This window comes from Semicossyphus pulcher, unplaced genomic scaffold (genome assembly GCF_022749685.1).
Source record: "Semicossyphus pulcher isolate SPU_LCO1_2020_fin unplaced genomic scaffold, fSemPul1.0.p SCAF_15, whole genome shotgun sequence".
In the NCBI taxonomy this organism is placed as follows: Eukaryota; Metazoa; Chordata; class Actinopteri; order Labriformes; family Labridae; genus Semicossyphus; species Semicossyphus pulcher.
This window is the reverse complement of record NW_027211659.1, coordinates 27,812,735-27,826,151: the sequence shown is the minus strand read 5'-3', so window position 1 is coordinate 27,826,151 and position 13,417 is coordinate 27,812,735.

Below are 13,417 nucleotides of genomic sequence, written 5' to 3'. Positions count from 1 at the left end.
TAAGTATAATGATCACAATTGTCCAACAATTCGCAATCATTTAAGACCAACAAGCCAAACAGATGGGCGCAAGTATGTTTTCAACTCATGTGGGTGCTGGGTAAGAGAAGTACATCTGCATTGGTTGGAAACTTGCAATGGCAGTTGCGTTGTGTGTGTGCCGCTGTGAGCCTGGTGGAAAAGAGGGCGCTTAATGCAATAGGTCCAACATCTTGTGTTTTGCACTCTTGGCAAAGCCGTTAATCCATCTATGCCTGTCCCAAAGTTGACAATCCATCATCGGTGACGTTGTCAGGGGTGAGTGATCATCTGCTTTGTGGCAGCAAACTGAGAGTAATTCAGCTGATGAGTTAACTGAAGGACGAAGGACGCTGCTCTGATGTCTAATTTCTCAAAAGTTGCTTTAAAACGTGTAAACTGCATCTCAGAGTTCAGACTCTTTTTGCCATCTCTTGCCAGCGACTTAATAGCCATTTTACATTGGGGTTACGCCGCCATGCCGCCTTAGTCATTTTACATTGGACCAAGCAACCCGGGCGTAAAGCCACCGCAGTGTGTTATTACACTGCATTCTGGTTGCAGAAGCAAAATATGCACAAGTTGAGGCTCAGACGAGCAACTATGTCCCGCCTCCGTGTGTTTTATAGAAGACGAAACGTTACAGTGGTGTAATAATTCTGCCTTGAGTTGGCAGTGTAAAAGGAGCTATAGTCAGCTGATTACAGGTTTAACTAAGACCAAACATGTTGTCACTACAACAGAAGTTTCCATACAAGCTGAGATGCCTCAAAAGGACAGAAGAGCTCAGAAAAGCAGTTTGACTACTTTTGTCACAGCGTGTACTGCAGCGAGGAGCAGGGCCAAAGAGTCAGGCAGGGATGGTTCAGTGATTCATGGACAAAAGAAAAGATGTCAGGGCTTTAGGGCACAGGTCGCAAGTCCTATCATTCCCAATGAATGGTTTGAAAGCTTTTAATGTGAAGAGGCATCAACAGGAAGTGTTCTGTTTGCAGTAGCAGGGATGTAATACTGTGACGGGCCCTGCATGGACAGAAACAAACGGTAAAGTGCCTGAAGTGGGTAGTGTTGGCTCTACTGTCAAATGTTGCCATCCCTCTCTGAAGGCTGGCTGCAGAGGTATAAGATGCATATACGTTGGCAGTGCCAGCTGGTTGAGGGATTATGCCTTTTCACCGGGGTGCTGTATCTGCCATAACACCTCCCAACCTAAATGAAAGTCACCTCCTGTTGTGGCAGAACATGTCACCTGGTATATTTAGATCACTCCTTTCACTTACGACCACGCAGAGGTGAGGAGGAGTGAAAGTCAGATGAGATGCATTCAATCCCTGCCAGTGTGTGTGATTGTGTGATTGACAGCAGCAGATGGTAGTGTGACCAGGGTGATCCCCTGAAGTGATGCATGTGGGGTCTCCTGTGACCCCCCTGGTGGTCACCAATAAACACTGGACACAATTAGTTTGTTGGTCAAACAATGAGAAAAGTCACACACAGAAACACAACACAAAGCTGCACACACACTGCCTGCAGCCACGCGATGCTCTCCCTGGTCATTAGTAAAAGGTGATCCGAACATTTTAGACAGGTTATGGTTCAGTAAGAGGTGACTGTGAATAAGGCCATGGGGTGTTATGTCAGGTTCTGCTCCTCTTTGAATATGCATGATTTCACGGCCAGATGGCACCATCTAATTATAAGGGACTCAGTGCTGCGGGGGGGAGGCGAAAACGCTTGTTTCTAATGATGGATAATGCTAATAATGCTATGTTCAATGTAAGTGACATCTCCACTGCATGGCTAATGAGGCTTTGCCACATTTGAGTATTTCCCAATATTGGACTGAGTGAAAGCAAGTGCAGGTAAGAACCATAGACTTAAGATAGACGATACATCTCGACCACCTTTCATTGTACTTATGTGAGGCAAAAATACCCCCAGTGCGGGCGCTGCAGTAAAGATCGGCTGTTGGAGCCGCAGTGTTGACGTCCCGCCCCTTCCTCTACCCGACACACACCTTAACCTTGTGTCCTTGCCGTAATGGAGCCCTCAGGTGTCCTTGGCGTGTTGGAGCCCTCAGGTGTCCTTGGCGTGTTGGAGCCCTCAGGTGTCCTTGGCGTGTTGGAGCCCTCAGGTGGGCTCAGTCTGCAGCAGAACAGCTTCTTGCGTCGGTCTGAAGCAGATATTCACGCTTATGGAAAGTTCAATGACTGTAGGGTTCCTTCTAGTTACGTCTCCTCTCACCATTCCTCCTCTACTCTGCTACTTGGGAACAGAACGCTGCAGGAGCCCCATTTGTCAGCAGAGCTGTCAATCATGAGGCCACACACCCTTTTTACAGCATCAAATAACTAATTAAAGAAAACTTGTGAACACTTGGACATAAATCAGCATGATAAGAACTAACTATAATGACAGAAACCATGTTTGAGAAAAATGTATTTGACGTGTATTTAGATTTTATAGTTTGACTCATGTCCCATCTGTTAACATGGAGGAGGCGGGCTTTATGAGCTATACTGCAGCCGGTCAGCAGGGGGCGACAGAGAGGGTTTGGCTTCACTTTAGGGAGCTGTCATGTCGGCCATCTTTTTATATATGGAACTTACAGGTATGTCTAATTCTTCAATGATTCAATGAGAACACAGGGGTTGCTGGTCTAATGCTGCCTCGACTGGTTAGTTTGGGAGATTAGATGTGTGACTATAGTGAGTTAAGTGGTGAGCTCGATGCTAATACGACAATGGTCTATGGAACTATGGTCATATATTTATGATCCCACTGTATTACCTGACTAAAGGCATCAAAAATACGCTGCGTGAAGCTGAGAACACTGGGAATATGTTGACACAGGAGGTCGCTCCAAATTGATATCGCCTCTGACTTCCTGCTGACAACGTTATGAAAAATCCTATTTTCCTCCACAACTTGACGTTATTGCAGATTCCCTTTGAAGGACAGAGGCCGTCTCTTTATATCCTGACTCGCTCGTCCACTGCGCACAAGGCAGGAGATGAAGTCGTCGTAAGCAGGTTTGAAACAGCCTTTACTATCAGGCAACCCTCCTGTCAGGGTGTTAATTGAAGAGTGCTTGTTAACTGCTAATTTAACACCTGAGGAATGTGCTGGCTGGGGCAGATAGGGCCTTATCTGCACACGGATGTAGGAGTGCTGGGTGGTGGACATTCCCCAGAGGCTGAGCAGCTAACCTGGGACATGAAAGCAGCTAAAGGGTCAGCACAAGGCCACATTCTGGAGTACGCACCATGAATGCGTGGGGGTCGTCTTACAGTAGGAAAAGGCTACAGGGGATGGAGGGAGGTGGATCACAACAGACGCACATTACAGGATGAAGAGTAGGAATCATTTGCTTCGAATGCAATGGCGAGAATTCAAATGCAAGATGGCAGAACAGAAGTTTTCTTCACTGTTGGAAGTAAAAGAACTTCTTGATGACTTGCTGATTATGGGGCATGTTTCAGGAGGGAAATGAGAGACAGAGACAGCTGTCCAATGCCTGGCATGCTGTTACCACCTAGCAAGAGGCTATCTCAGGTCACAAGAGAAGAGCGAGACGCACAGTCACACACACTCCAGATGGTGAAAGTGTATTTACAGTAGCACCGCCTGGCATTCAGAGCGCCTGGAGACTCAGCTTGCTAATTAGATAACTTTGAGTTTGCCAAGAGTATACATCGAGAAGGGCCAAATATGATTTTTGATTAAAGGCTCGAAGTTATATTGGATTAAGTCTTAAGTGATAAATGGCCGTATTTCTTTTGGAGACAATTGGCATTTTTCAAAATTACGTCGTTGTGGAGGCAGAATAATTGCAGGACTGAATAAGAAGATTGAGTTTGTAACCAGTGTGTGTGTAGAGTATGTCAACACTCCCAACTCTTCAAATCCAGCAGCCTGGTCAGACGTCCTACGCTGCAAAATATGATTATCAAGGAACCCCTCCATGTGCACGGCTCCATGGTCATGGTTAGCAGTTGCAAAATCTGGTTAGACTTTCAAAATAAATACGTTTTGTGATGACTCTTTAAATGGTAGCAGTTTGGTTAACGTCATGTTTAGGAAAAGTATTGCGGTTTGGGTTCAAATAAATACTAACATAAGTAGTTAAACAATCCAACAACCCATCAGCCATGGTCTGACGAGAGGTCTGAGGTCTGGGAGCAATGGCCAATTTGTCAAGACTCAGTTAGGCTGTAAAGCCGACCACTGTTCACAGTCACACAAGCAAACTCGAGATGCAACAGAGTTGGAGTAGAGATTCGATGTCTATGACAGGATTACTAGCTGCGATCATATGAAGATGCCTGCTCACAGACATTGATAAAATGCCACATCCCCATCAGACGAACAAGAAGAGACTGAACAAGAAACCCTCCCCATCATACGTGTTCCTCGTCTTTTGCTCTCAACACACACTTCTTTCCTGCATGCTACAAAAGCCCGATGAAACACTGGTGGACAAACTACAAACACAAGAAGTTATACAAATAAAGGACTTAACAGAACAAATGCAACTAATGTATAATACATATCTTACAAAAGAGTCAATTCATTAGAAGAAGCCAACATTGGTGATTGGTTTCACATTGGAACTTGTCTCCTTGATGAAAGTCCTGTGAGTTTTCTACTCAATCATCACCTCAACTGCCACTTAGACTTTTTGCTCCTTAAGCTGACTTAACGACACACACACAACACAAGAGGGGTACCTACTGCGTCTTATTTTGAAGCGTTGGCCCCCTATTTGACAAGTTGGGAGTGAGTGGATGATTTGAGTGCTTGTTTGTGGTGGGGTGACAGCGCTAAACAGCTCAGGGTCACCCAGGAGGTGTCATACTCATTTCCCCGGGTGTCATAAGGCCACTGGGCGTGCCCAAATCAGGCTCGGCCATTTAAGGAGTCGGTGTCACGCCACTCATCCTGCTCAATGCAGCTGTCAGTCACAGCAGCTCCATCTAAACAACACAAGTAGGGGAGGGGGAGGAGGGGGTTTTGGAGTGAGGTCTTTGGGAAACACTGACTCATCAAATTCCAGCACCAGGCTCTGGGATCGGGGAGCTCGTCCAGCGGGGGTTCCCGAAAGTGTCAAGGGAGGAAGGGGACCTCTGAGGACTCCAGGGAGAGGAGTGATGAGTGCAAGTGTGAGTGTGTGAGACACGAACGTGTGGTGTGAGGTCTGCAGGAAAAGAATTGATTAGTAAGTGGTTCCTAATCTCGAGAGCCTGGAGTTCTTCCTGCAGCAGTTTGAGATAGCAGTGGTTCAGATGTCACAACAATCAGTGCAGTCTTGAGCAGTTTTCTTTTATAGTTATGGATTCCCTAAACCTGCTCTCTGCATATGAGAAAGTGTTATTCACCTGAGCCCTCCTCTCACAAGTGAATCCCCAGATCAGTTCTCATCACTTTGACAGCCTGCTTTACAATGTCCACCAGAGCACACAAGACAACAATTAAATATCATATTTTTACAGCACTTTTATGAAACGTGTATATAATGTCTTATTTGCTTTAAAGAGAGGGACTTGAAACATTGACAGTCAGGTTTCCATTCAAATTTAAATGTAAATTATCCCAATATTATCCCATAAATCTATCGGTACAATATGGAATAAACAGGACTTTCCATGAACTCTAATGTAAGTATGTGAAACAGTTCGTGGTGCTTATTTTGAAGAGAGATGCTATCAAGTCAATTGTATTTATGTAGTCTCAATTCACAAAATGACGGCTCTTTTCATACAGAGCAGGTCCTGACCCACTCTTTATAATGAACCATTGGAAAAGAACACAAGATCACATCATTATATTTGTTAAGTCTGCCCCCCTTCACTACTAATTTTACTACTTCCGTTTAAAGTTCTTGATTGAAATGTCCTTGATGTCAGTTTTGCATGAGGAACATTTGTGTGTTGACCTGAGGGAGATCCTTGTTGTATTAAAACATGTTGCTGATTGTCAGACACAGTGTGGGATTTCTTTCACTGGCCCCATGAGCGACATTTCCGGTACACCTGCCTCGGGACTTTTACAAGTGCACGTGGACATCTTTGAAGGTTTGCAAACATGACAATTAATTAACTGTCCTAAACATCAGCGTCCTGCTCTGACAATTCCCCACAGAACTACAGATCCTCAGATGTTCTCTTCTCCTTCCCCTGTCCAACATTAACAAGACCTGGATGGGCCACATATAAGACCGGGGTTTAGAAGGTTTTACACTCAGAGTCAAGGGTCAGCTAAGTTTAGTAGCGCCCTGGAGAGGGAGCGAGTGTTTCACCAGAGAGTTTGATAAAAGGAGCCACCTCCTGCAGGAGCAGCTCGCTGCATATTGAATGTGAATTAGGGCGGGGGCCTGTCCACCTCTATTGTCTGGATAAAAGAATAGCTTGTCTTTCATGTCCTGATGTTAGCAGCCCTCTGGGTCTCCTGCTATCAACCCTGCTGATCTCTGTGCTGCTACAGGGAGGGACTGTGAAAAAGAAAAGCTCTGGCTGCGTGCTGCTGATATGATAATTAGGATCAAACTTAGATCTGTCTGATCAAAGGCTTCACAAGCAAACTGTGAGCTACATCTTCATTGTGCACACTCATTGATTACTACACACTTTTGAGCTATTGAAGTCTTAAATTTACTTCACATGTTTCCAGCCTCCTCTGGCTCAGCCTGATGACAGGCCTCCTCGCTCCCTTTTTCCATTTGTCCCTGTCCTCCTGCTCCTCTCTCTGCTCCCTTATGGAACTCATTACTGCGCCTCCCTCTCCACCCAGATCTCCCCAGCACAGCAGGGTCACATACGTTTTATTAAATTATTCTTCATATTTCTTTAACCTGCTGGGAGCACCAGATGTGTGGGTGATGCTGCAATAGGACAGTTTGTGTGTGGTCACTGCTAAACTGCCAGAATGATTTTCAATTGCTTTCCTGTGATTGTCTCAGAGCTTGGCACTTGCATTGTCTTCTATTAAGAATCTCCACCCATCTGGCACTGCAGGCAGGTTGAAAAGGACACACAGAAAGATGCAAACAGTTTTTCCGCCGTTTCTTTTTTATGCATTCGGACAAGCAAATCTCAGTTTGCATTCAGGTTTTGTTTAGATGTTGAGGAAGCTGTTAGACGCACAAGTCATCTACAGGGGGAGTCAGTTTGTGACCAGTTTAGTGACGGTCGGCTAAAGACGTTACGGTAATGTCTGATTTTGGTTAGAACTGTCTTTGGGCTGATAATGCAGAACTATTTTTGACTGACCTCCAAAGGATGGCTGTAAAAGTCCTTTGAAGTGACTTGCAGGCAGTCCATCACTTTGGCTTACACCAAAACATCTGTTAGCCTCAATATACCTGCTTGACTTGTGTCACTGTGAAAGAGCTAATGTTACAGGTTTATTATTATTATAAATATATGCCATTTCAGTGGGTTTAAATGAGCTATATTTGATACTTGAAAAACGTGTTATTTCTCTATAGTGTGTACAATGTGACTTGTAAAAATAACTAACACAAAGGGACAGCGTAACTTCATATTTCATGGTTCCTCTTACAGCACACAGGATGGATTTGTCAGATCATTTGTATTAGTATCATTTACATCTCTGAGTAAAGGTGAATGGCCGCGGATAGCTGTCAGAAAACCAAGTAGACAAATGAGTTTGGGACCTGGCAGCTCCACTCAGGTCCATATAGAGGTCAACCTCCTGACGGTGGGGTGTCCTCAACAGGTTAACCCGACTGTAAACAGGCTTCCTCCAGCAGACAAGGCCTCCATACATAACAGGCGGGGCCTCCTACTGTTAGCTGAGGGCCCTGTAGGAGCGCTCGGGGAGGCTACTGTTTCTGCCACTGTCAGTGAGATGGATGAGGGGGGAAACACACCGAGAGGGAAAGTCTCTTTAGGCCCGGTGACATCTTAGACTGTGTTTGACACATGCACAAAAAACTTCACAACCCCCCCGACTCGCACAATGAACATATGGTGTCCCCGAACACTTAAACACATATGCAAAAGAAATTAGATTACCACTGACGATGATGACTGAATTAGATTTGTCACACTCTCACATGGGACTGGAGGGTGCTTTACGCACACGGGGCAGGGCACACACATGTATGCACACGCACACATGCACACGTGTGCAGCACAAAGGATGGAATTCTGCACAAAAGAGTGGAGGGATGACACCATACTGTGCCAGAGACAGGCAGAGTGATGGATATGATGGATCAATCATCCTCTCTGTTTAATCAGGACATCAGTCACCAAACTGGACGGGGGATGATGGGTAAGCAGGGAGGATGGGAGGCGGGGGAGAGATGAGAAGAGAGGGCAGGGCAGAGCTGGAGGCTCTTTATGACCACATTTAACCCCTGATGGGAATCTTTATGGGTTAATGGAATGAGGATGATGCATATTTAAAGTGGTAACAAGCACATGCCGGACTCGCAGAGTGAGAGGTGGCAAAAAGAGGCCAGAGGAGGCTGAAAGAGGAACAGCAGGTTGCAGTTGCAGTAAGCAGGTATCATTCCAGCTGGTGATTTTGTGAAAATCGACCATACGGTCACAAAAAATCAGACGGGCTTGACATCATGGGATAATCTGAGGTGTTGTGAGTCCAACATTAACAACAGCTGGCAACTAACAGTCGGCTGAACCCCTCAGCGTTAATCAGTGACCAGATAGATTTAATTATTTACTCTACCTGCAATTTAATCAGTAAATCAGTGGCCTGATAAGTAATTACACTGAAACTTTACATTTGAGAATACCATTAAACTACTCGCACAAACAGCCTGAAGCTTACAGAACCCACAAACCCAGCCTACAGTCATGCCAGTGGCTCTGAGAAGCTGGTTAAACGGCTTCAGTTTAGCATCCCAGCAACTTATTTAACAACTAAGCCTGTAAAACACACTGTGAAGGGGTGCTGGTTTAGCTCAGTCGGTAGAGCAGGCAGCGCACGTAGACACAAAGTACTCGGCTGAAGGTTTGACTCTGACTGGCAGCCCTTTGGTGCCCATGTTCTCGCCCCCCTTTCCTGTCAATCTTCAGCTGTCCTATCCAATAAAAAGGCCAAAAAAATAATGGCACTGTAAATGTGTCTAACCCTGTCCTCAATTCCTTCAAACCTGAGAATGCTAATGAAGCTAACACGACCAGCCAAAGAGCTGAAAAATCCATACCCCCTCATCACACACGCATTTTTGAGTACTTCTTTTTGAGACCAATACTTCGTCGGGTCGTCCACACTTTGTTTGTGTTTCTGAATATCGTGTTTACGTGTGACAATGATTTGCATCTACTCATTTATGTCACAGTCTCCATGGGTATCACCTGTTCTGTCCTACAAATAAATCACTTGTTTCATTTACAAAAGTTTTTATGTCTCTTTAAAAACTGAAAAAGCAGAAATCGTTTGTTGGCATTTACTGACTTTGTTCCCTCCTGTCCAGAGCGTTGCTTGTGCTGTATTAACTCTCAGATGTACGTCACTTTGGACCAAAGACTCTGCTAAATGAAACTGTCACATTGTAAACATGATACTATCATACTATCTGTTTGCTCAGGGGTCCTTTGATGTGGCCCAGGACTCAATTCACTGCTAAAACAATGCAGCCATATGTGGCCCAGACCACCCCTCTATGTGTTCTGAGCTATAGGATCTCAGTGCATCCTTGATGTGTCTTTGGTGCATTCCCAACTGTACCTGGAGGTGTCGCCTTGTGATCAGACCACCCAAAGCAACATTTAGGGCAAAAACAGTGCTCAAATCATTTGTGCACCCAAAGCAGATAATAACTAAAGGTTTCAGGCTGTTATCAGATATAAACTAGCACAATGCAGCACACGCGTCTCAACTACTGGAAATACTCCGTTTGGTTGAAGCAAAGGGTGGCGTCTGGGTAGCGTGTACAGGAGGAGGACGAGGACTAATGGTTTTTGCAATAATATCACCACAACATGTGTTTGGATTAATCTGCAATTGAAAGTACAGATTTCCATCTCGTCCTCTTGTCTCTAGTCTGGATTCTGTAACATGGAGAGGAAGAGCAAACTGTTTGGACAGATTTCAGTGTGAACGCACAAAAATGGTGGTGACAAAAGGTGGGGGAAAATGGTAACTCTTGCTGCCAGAATCAGGTGTAGAAGGCTGGAGGCAGTGGGGTTGTGGGTGGATAATCACAAGGTGGCAAACTCATCTGTTCATGCTTAGCGTCGCGGCTGCCTGTGCTCTGTGAGAATAAGAAAGCGGCTTCTTTTCACTTCAAGCTGCTGCAGATGAGAGCCGGCTTGACAACGCCAGAGGGGCACAACACCTCGTTCACTCTGATGTACTTGTTGCTCTGAAGATATCAAATTAATAGAAGCAGTCTTGATGTTTTCATCTGGGTATGAATACCAACTCTATGCTTAGAATGAATGAAAAACCAGAACAAGCCAAGTGATTCATACAGCAGCCAGAAAGTCCAGATCTGAGTACAGAACTTGTACCGGCCAGTGGGTATTGAAATCAGTGCTTTGAGTCTGCACTGTGCTGTTTAATCTGCTGTATTCAGAAGCAGCAGTCCAGTGAGCTGAATGTTCCCTTGCGAAATGCTTGCATAATGCTGCGATGATGAATTCTGAGTGAGGAAATGGTGCATGAATATGAAAGCTTGTTGCACAGGCTTCTCGAGACAAACCCTTTGAGTGATGGTTGGATGTTGAGTAAGACCTTGGCTCTTTCCTTTTCACCGCTTCTTGAGCTTTCACACACGGGCCGCTCGTCGCTCACAACGTCACTGTGACCCCAGGAAACCTCCATTGTTACAGCTGGGAACAGTGGCAAGCAAAGGGAATGAATTGTGGACTGTGTGTGTGTGTTTGTCAGTAGGAGGAGGAGGGGGGAGGGGGATGCGTGCTTGTGATGGATATGTCTCTCTTCCTGTTTGTACTTTCTCAGGAGTGCTCTTTTTCCCATGCTGTGAATCACACACGCTCGCTGCATTGCTTTCTCTGTGCACGCTGTGGGTGAAGAGCGAGTGCAAGCGGAAAGAGAGGAGGGAGATGAAAGAGTCGCGGGAGTAAATCTCATTCCCCTCGGACCAAAGGATATGCCAAAGACACACTCAAGAGGTTGGAGAGTCTTTTAAGTCAAATACTTTATTCCCCCATGTTTTGACATAAAACTGCAGCCTCCTCAGTGAACGGGGTGTGCCGGCACACAGCGTAGATCATGTTCCTGTCAATCCTTTGCCCTTTCATGCATCTTTTCAGTTGAGCAAACATGGGCCTACCCGTCTGCGCTCACTCACAGTTTTTAATTTCAGCTGATAATTGCTCTGATACCTAACCTTTGCTCAGTGGACTTCTGAATGGCAGCGGAGGGAGAGACCTCCGGGGTGCTGCGCCAAGACGAGAAGAGACGCAGACCGCTCGTCTCAGATGAAGATAGTGACAAGAGCTTAGTCAGATCAGCTTCCCCGCTAGCCTTTACTTCAAACCTGACCCTTGACCTCTCCGTTTGGCCTGTCAGAATCACCTGCCCTTCTCTCTCTCTTCCTGTTCAGCCCTCTCGGGAAAGATGATCCACCGTGCTGACCATCGCTTGTCACATATATGTGGTGGTGACAGCCAAGTTCCCTCTGAGTCTTTTGTCGCAGAGGTCAGCTCTGAAGCTCCTCTAACACTTAATTACATCTCTTAAGAGGACGGGGACATGGCTGACACATGCGAAACAGACCCGAGCTCTTCACCCGCCTTGACACAAATAAATCGTCAGGAGAAAGACATTAGGCATATGGTTGTCGTGGTGAATGGGGAGCTCTTTTAAGGGTTAGTGATTTTGAATTGAGTGAATCGTGGGGATGGTCATTCTTGAGTAATGGTCAGTCAGAGGATGGACATCTGGTCAGTGGCTCAGCGGAGAATGTCAGGGTCACACGGTAACAGATAGTGTGAGAATTAAACTTGTTCAAACTCTTGATGATTTCAATGTTGTATACAAAATACAAAATACAAACAAATGGTGGGCATAATCTAGTTTTTCACAAGTAAACACAAGCACCAAAACTCTGAGATCAAGAAAGGCATGTCTTTAATTCATGGTATCTTAAATTTGATGGTGCTTGCATTCAGAGATTTTATATTTCTCAAATTTTGTACAGTATTTTTGGAGCTATCTGGCAATATAGCCTAACTTCCTTAGGGATTAATAAAGTTCTATCTTAGTTTATCTTATCGCTTGAAACATATGCCACAATGTGAACAGGACAATAACCTTTAAGTTATCGTTCCACATAGACACCAGCTGTCTGTCTAAATTGACAATTCCCACCTGTGCAGCCATAAACATTGGCTTCATCCAAACAATAACAATAACAACAAAACAAATCACAGCCCATTTTGACATGCCTGAAAACAAGCTGGTATAAAACAATGATTGCCACTCCATGTAGGAGTGATATCGCTGCTGGACACAGGAATACTGTTAGTAGTATCTTAACTCCTGCACAAATACACAGTAGTAACAATACAAAATGCAGACTTTAACAACAGCTAGCACAGAAAACCAAGACTAAAATCACAGCTTTGTGACTTTTTCAAGGCCAGTCGAGGCTGATGTTGTTTGTCTTATTCTGGAAATGTGTCATATGATTAGGGCATGACAGGGGAAAAAACAGGGGACGACACTACTTTAGTGGTAAGACCCAATCAGCAAGAGAAAGAAAGAAAGAAAGGCGTCCTGCATTATCTTTCCAAAAGTCTCAGTTTGGGTCTGTATACACTAAAACATTCCCCAAGAGTCTTCAAACGCCAAACTTGTCAGCAGCGCTTCCAAAAGTCTCAGTAACTGTGACAGGTAGCCCTACACTGACAGGTTCAGATTACGATTAAACCAACCGTCACAAACTGACCAGTGGAATAACCAACCGACACCGTCAATCTGAAAGGGACCTGAGGACAATTGATCCCGATGGATCCAAAAAAAAATAAAGAGTTTGAATGAATCCATTTCAAGAGAGGACCCCAAACCTTACGGCAACATGATCCTCAAAATACCCAACAACCAAATCAGACTGTATCTCTAACTCAACCTGATACTGTTACTGTTCAAATCTTGGTCAATAGGAACTGAGTAGATCAGTGACACCAAGTCAGACTTTCTATCATTCTGCTATCAACTAGAGATTACTCAAAGAAAGTCATGAAGAGCTCTAATAAGGGGGTAATGATTGGTGGTTATCACTGGTCACTGCTTCAGCCCCGGCAGACTCCCTGCAACTCTAACCTCCACCTCCTAAACTACTCCCTCCCCTCCCCTCTCCTCCTCCACATCCTCAATCGCTTCACTCTCCTAGAATCTCCACCTCCACCATTCTCCCCCTTTGTATCCTTCTCTTCCT